The sequence below is a fragment of the Bufo gargarizans genome, chromosome 1 (assembly GCF_014858855.1).
Source record: "Bufo gargarizans isolate SCDJY-AF-19 chromosome 1, ASM1485885v1, whole genome shotgun sequence".
In the NCBI taxonomy this organism is placed as follows: Eukaryota; Metazoa; Chordata; class Amphibia; order Anura; family Bufonidae; genus Bufo; species Bufo gargarizans.
Window position 1 is genome coordinate 725,139,433 of NC_058080.1, and position 7,463 is coordinate 725,146,895.

Below are 7,463 nucleotides of genomic sequence, written 5' to 3' on the forward strand. Positions count from 1 at the left end.
TATTGATTGGTTGGATTTCAAAACCCTGTGGGCAGTACTATGTTTGTTTTTTATGAATAAAAGAGGCTGTATCTGAAGTACAGTCAGACCACTGCTTGACCCTGAACACGGAGCCTTGTCTCGTCATTGGGGGTATTCCCTGTATGCTGTTGGAGACTGATTGCCAGGAGTGTAAGCTGACTGTATGCTTTTCCTGTTCGTCTGCTGGCAGCTATTCGCGAGGTTCCAGTTTGGAGTGCTATTTTGTATCCAGTTCGGGAGTTTGGTGCTCTGCAGTAGCTGTGCCTGTCTCTCCGAAAGGGGCATATCGCCTAAACGGATTTTAACCCCTTGTCTGCTGAAACGGGCCGTTACATTGGTGGCAAGCAGCGGGATCGTTCCTACAGCCAGAAGGACAGCTACAGGAGACACCATTTCTTTGGATTTTACAACTTAAGGGCAACGCATGTCTCAGTACAGCGACCCTAAAAGCACCAGGATGGAACCAGCAGTGGAGTACAGATACTCTGTTGAGGAATTTGACCGTATAATGTGGTTGCGGCTGAACTTCTTCGGACCCAATCCAGCTGAGAAATACGTGAAGTTCGTGAGGAGTCTAGTGTTCAAGACCCTACTATACCGGGCAGAAGGTGACGGTCAGCTGCCACGTTGGGTGGACCTCCATCGGAAGTTACAGTTGCGGGACAGAGGGAGTCCAGTCTCCATTCCCCAGCGGCAGGCTGAGTTACAGGGGGCAGAGGTAGTTGTTCCTGCCCCCCAGCAGCAGAGTGATATGCCGGGAAGGCAGTGTGAAATGCAGGGAGAGGAGAGCAACGTCCTCCCTCCCCAGCGGCAGGCTGAGTTACAGGGGGCAGAGGTAGTTGTTCCTGCCCCCCAGCAGCAGCATGATTTGTTGGGAACTGGAAGCCTAGTCTCCATTCCCCAGCGGCAGCTTAACGCACCAGGGGGAGACAGTAAGCCCCACAACTGTGCAGATGGGACCGTGGTCTCTGCACTCATAGCACAGGGGGTAGGGACAGTCGGTCCTGTCCCCCAGCAACAGGGCTGTTTAGCCAAAGAGGAGACAGTCAGTCTCCCCCTCAAACAACCAGATCCCCAGCCATCTCCGCAGGGATACCAGGAGGAGGAGGTAAGCGAGCCCTCCCCTTCCCAGCTACTTCCCAACCGAGTTCTGGGGGCAGGGGATGAGCCTGCAATACCCACTGATCCCTTCCCAGCAGAAGAGCTGGCATCAGGGCAGAGAGCCGCTAGCCTCTGCTCCACCGACCCCCTTGTTACAGGACTGGCTTGTACCCCCCTCACCCCAGCGGAAGAGCTGGCATCTGGGCAGAGCGCAGTCGGCCTCTGCCCACCAAGTACCTACAGCTCCAAGCTGGAGAACCACAAAGCAAGGAGTAGCAGATGCACACTCAACAGCTGGGGACCTACAGAACAGAGCCAGGCCCCAAAATTCAACAGGTCGAGTATTGGGTTGTGGGTGGGCTGCCAGACTAACTCAGGTACCGACCGGCGTGAGGTCAGGTATCTGGTTAGTCTTCCCTGGGGGGGGGGAGATGTGTGGTGAAACCAACCTCGCCACGTTGTTTTGCAGGGGGCTATTTGCCAGCCTCCTGCCCCAAGATTTTCGGCCCTTTGAGATACTTTTCCTAACTTTTAAACCCCTGAACCTATTCAAGTGAATTTTGGATAGGTTTGTCCCCAAGTTATACTGTTTAAATTGATGTAAGTTATATGTATGGACAATGTAACCTCACAAAGTTGTAACAATTTATAATAAGTGTAACTTGTCAGCTTGGGAGGAATATGCTGGGTGTGGTTCTATTGTCCCATTGTGTGTTTAAATGGTGATGTCTGTCCTGTTGTCTCCACATGTGTATTGGCGATCTCCCCTTTGTCCTGAGAGATAATTGGATTGCCCTCGGTTGTCTCTGGGACAGAGAGGAGGAAACCATGATGCATTGTGGGGATGTGTTGTATCTGTTCTGTGTCGCAGTCTCCCTTCTGGTCCTCTAGGGGGCGGTAACGATTGGTTGCTGTACTTGCATTGTGTGTGTTGTAAGATATTGATTGGTTGGATTTCAAAACTCTGTGGGCAGTACTATGTTTGTTTTTTATGAATAAAAGAGGCTGTATCTGAAGTACAGTCAGACCACTGCTGACCCTCAACACGGAGCCTTGTCTCGTTATTGGGGGGATTCCCTGTATGCTGTTAGAGACTGATTGCAAGGAGTGTAAGCCGATTGTATGCTTTTCCTGTTCGTCTGCCATTCGCGAGGTTCCAGTTTGGAGTGCTATTTTGTATCCAGTTCGGGAGGTTGGTGTTCTGCAGTCGCTGTGCCTGTCTTTCAGAAAGGGGCATATCGCCTAAACGGATTTTAACCCCTTGTCTGCTGAAACGGTCCGTTACACTCCTCCTACTCTGCTTCGTCATCAGCCATCAATAACAGAATGTGTGGTAAAAAATCAACTGTACACACCCAGCAATCCACTGATGCGCAAGCTTAACTCTCACCTGGTCAAGTTGCTGGCGGTGCAGTCTCTGCTGTATCACTTAGTGGATTCTGGTGCCTTTAACCCTTAGAGGACCCTGAGATTTTCCATTTTTGCATTTTTAGTTTTTCACTCCCCGCCTTCCCATAGTATTTTGTTCACAGGCTTAATTTTTCCGGGACAAGTTGTACTTTCTAATGGCACCATTAATGGTTGCATACCCTGTAGTGGGAAGCGGAAAAAAAATAAAAATGGGGTAGAATTGGCAAAAAACATAATTCTGACACTATGCAGTAAAATTAACCTGTTATATTCATTCTCCAGGTCAGTACAGTTACAACGATACCACACATGTATGATTTTTCTTGCATTTTAATACTGAAAAAAAATTAAAATCTTTTGAGAAAAAAAAAATGATCACCATATTCCTACCCCTATAACTTTTTTGTAGTTATGTGTACGGGGCTGTGTGAGGGATCATTTTTTGCAGGGCAATCTGTACTTTTCAGTGATACCAATTTGAAGTGTGTGCGACTTTTTGATCACTTTTTATAAAAAAAAATTATTGGGGAGTTGAAGTGGCAAAAAATGGCAAATTGGCTGTTTTTATATTTTTTCCCCGTTACTCCATTTGCCGTATGCCATTAATATTGTTATATTTTGATTGTGTGGCCATTTTCACATGCGGTGATGCCTATGATGTTCATTTTTTTATTGGTTAAGTATTTTTATTTTAAGGAAAGGGGGGTGATTTGAACTTTTTATATTTGTATAAACTTTTTTTAAACTTTTTTTTTTTACTTTTTTAAGTCACACTGGGAGACTATAACTGGCAATCATTTGATTGCCCATTGTGTTCATTGATGGCTATATAGCCATCATTGAACACTTAATTTTCAATATAACAATACAGTGCTGCCACCTAGTGGCCTGTATTGGTATATTCCTCTAAATGATTCCGAAGCCTGCTTGAAGCTTCGGTCTATTAAAAAAAAATACTGTAACAGGTTACCCGATCTCAGTCGGGGAACGCTGTTACCGGAGCGGAAACGCGCGGCTTCTGCTTCTGGAGTGCTCTGATGCCATGGTCCCATTTGACCATGGCATCTAAAAGGGAAAGTGTTCTTATGGGGCAAGGAACATCCTCCTGGACTTGCAGCGACAGAACGGTCTGCCATTATACAGCTTAATCCGTGACGTTCCAACTTGCAGGAATTACACCTTTCAGATGTTAGAGCTTCGATCAGCTGTTTGAGAAGGCCCTGGCCACTGTTAGCACCGCTGCCTTCTCACTGCTTACCCTAGACCAGTGACGTCACGATCATCGGTTATGTAGACTAGGGGCAGCTCAGGCCCATTCAAGTGTGGTAATAGTTTGGAAAAGGCCCTTTTCTGTTCCAATTCATTGTGAAAATCTGTGGCTTTTCCGCAACATAACGTGCATGCTGCAGATTTGAGAACCTACAGCATGCTCATATTTCTTGAAGCATTTTTTTCTGCTACATATGGAAACTCTATTAAAGGGGGAGTGTCTGAGTTTAGAGCTGAACCCGGGTATATCCCAATTTTCCTCCCTCCAGCCCCCTGACATGAGCATCAGAGCATTTCATGATCCGATGCTCTCCCTTGCCCTGTGCTGTATCGTGCAGGTCAAGGGCTTTTTTGTTTATACAGTCAGGTCCATAAATATTGGGACATCGACACAATTCTAACATTTTTGGCTCTATACACCACCACAATGGATTTGAAATAAAACTAACAAGATGTGCTTTAACTGCAGACTGTCAGCTTTAATTTGAGGATATTTACATCCAAATCAGGTGAAAGGTGCAGGAATTACAACAGTTTGCATATGTGCCTCCCACTTGTTAAGGAACCAAAAGTAATGGGACAATTGGCTTCTCAGATGTTCCATTGCCGGGTGTGTGTTATTCCCTCATTATCCCAATTACAATGAGCAGATAAAAGGTCCAGAGTTCATTTCCAGTCTGCTATTTGCACTTGGAATCTGTTGCTGTCAACTCTCAAGATGAGATCTAAAAAGCTGTCACTATCAGTGAAGCAAGCCATCATTAGGCCGAAAAAACAAAACAAACCCTTCAGAGAGATAGCAAAAACATTAGGCATGGCCAAAACAACTGTTTGGAACATTCTTAAAAAGAAGGAACGCACCGGTGAGCTCAGCAACACCAAAAGACCCGGAAGACCATGGAAAACAACTGTGGTGGATGACCGAAGAATTCTTTCCCTGGTGAAGAAAACACCCTTCACAACAGTTGGCCAGATCAAGAACACTTTCCAGGAGGTAGGTGTATGTGTGTCAAAGTCAACAATCAAGAGAAGACTTCACCAGAGTGAATACAGAGGGTTCACCACAAGATGTAAACCATTGGTGAGACTCAAAAACCGGAAGGCGAGATTAGAGTTTGCCAAACAGCATCTAAAAAAGCCTTCACAGTTCTGGAACAACATCCTAAGGATAGATGAGACCAAGATCAACTTGTACCAGAATGATAGTAAGAGAAGAGTATGGAGAAGAAAAGGAACTGCTCATGATCCTAAGCATACCACCTCATCAGTGAAGCATGGTGGTGGTAGTGTCATGGCGTGGGCATGTATGGCTGCCGATGGAACTGGTTCTCTTGTATTTATTGATGATGTGACTGCTGACAAGAGCAGCAGGATGAATTCTGAAGTGTTTCGGGCAATATTATCTGCTCATATTAAGCTTCAAATGCTTCAGAACTCATTGGACGGTGCTTCACAGTGCAGATGGACAATGACCCAAAGCATACTGCAAAAGCAACCAAAGAGTTTTTTAGGGGAAAGAAGTGGAATGTTATGCAATGGCCAACTCAATCACCTGACCTGAATCCGATTGAGCATGCATTTCACTTGCTGAAGACAAAACTGAAGGGAAAATGCCCCAAGAACAAGCAGGAACTGAAGACAGTTGCAGTAGAGGCCTGGCAGAGCATCACCAGTGATGAAACCCAGTGTCTGGTGATGTCTATGCATTCTAGACTTCAGGTTGTAATTGACTGCAAAGGATTTGCAACCAAGTATTAAAAAGTGAAAGTTTGATTTATGATTATGATTCTGTCCCAATACTTTTGGTCCCTTAACAAGAGGGAGGCACATATGCAAACTGTTGTAATTCCGACACCGTTCACCTGATTTGGATGTAAATACCTAAATACCCTCAAATTAAAGCTGACAGTCTGCAGGTAAAGCACATATTGTTTGTTTCATTTCAAATCCGTTGTGGTAGTGTATAGAGCCAAAAATGTTAGAATTGTGTCCATGTCCCAATATTTATGGACCTGACTGTATTATTACACTGCTAGGCGGAGGCTTCCCGGACGTTTTACAGGCTAGGGCAGCACTAAAGCCTGGCCATTAGTGCCGGTGACGTTACCAGGCTTACTGGTGGACGGAAGCCTAGCTTTCCCATGGAGAGCCTGGTACGTCACCGGATCTCCAGAAAATGCCTTTGCCCTGCACGATGCAGGGCAAAGAAGAGAATCGGAGCATTTCATATCAGAGAGGCTGAGTAGGGGAAGAAGGGGATATGTCCGGGTTCAGCTCTGAAACCGGACAACCCCTATGCGACAGATATGCAGCGTGGAAAATCTTGGGCAATCCCGCCTTGTGTGAACATAACCAAAATGGTTTCAGTTGCATTTTCTGCCATGGCCCTTCCTAGCCTCGCATTTTCACGAGCAGTATAGCGGTGTTTATGGCGTGATCCTTTCCGTTTGTTCCTTTATATGCTTCATAAATACCGAATAAACATCGTAGACCTTGAAATGTTATTTTATTTGGCGAAGGAAACAGATGTGACCAGTGTTTTATCTTCTGTTAATGGCTGTGTTTGTGAAATCCAGTAATCTTCTGGTTGTTTTTATGCAGTAATTATGCCCAAAAAAAAAATGTTTCCCAAATTAGGGGAATGTGCATATTTAACAGATGTCCCCATTAAATTTGGATTTACAAGATGTTTATATACGGTTTAATGGGGAAATAGAGGCCTCTCGCTGCTATGGGGTGTTTTTCCTTTGTGCCTAAAAACGTTCAGCACAATCTATAATCATAATTCAGTTTGCTTTTTTAGTGTGAGTCTTTGCTTGCAAAGTAAGGTTACATTCACACAACAGTAAAAAGAAAAAAAAATGGGCATTAAAACGGACACACTGTCGGTTTTTCATGGCCATTTTGCATCAGTGTGTGCATCCATTTTCCTGCCAACTATCTGATTGTAATGGCTGTTTTGCATTCATTTTTAATGGCCATTAAAAACAGTCATTAAAAATAGACGATCTTTTTTTAACATCCCAACCACTGCAGTGCCCTCACAGAATACAAAATGCCCCCATCGTGTTCCCTGGACATCAAATGGACCCCATTAGTGCCCACAGTATAATTAATGGCCTCCTTTGTGCTCCCCAGTAGGAATAATGGGTGTCGTTTATTAAGACCAGCGTTTTTGATGCCAGTTTTAATAAGCCCCTGCGCTGGCGGAGGATCTGTCAAAGTTATAAGGAGGCGCCGCCGGCCTCTACATAACTTCGGGGCATCTTCCGCAAGTCTAAATGTAAGTCAGCTTCTTTGCTATCTTAAATTTAGACCATTTTCTACACCTAAAACAGGTATAAAAAATGATAAATGAGACGAGCCTGCCAGCCTATCCCTTTTCCCGCCCCCTTTTTTAGACCTGCGTAAAAATTTGCAGATTGCTGCGCAAATAACTGCCTTAGATGACCCCCAATGTCTCCTCTTAGTGCCCCCCAGCAGGAATAATGCTCCACTTCTACTGCTCCCCATTCTGTGCGGGGGGGGGGGAATCATCCATTTGAACACTTGCTCTTCACAGCAGGACCTGACCTTCTCAGCATGGTGATGTCATCACACTGGGAGCACAGGTCCTGCAGCTTCCAGTAAGTAGCTACTGTCTCCACATGTGCCCACAGTTT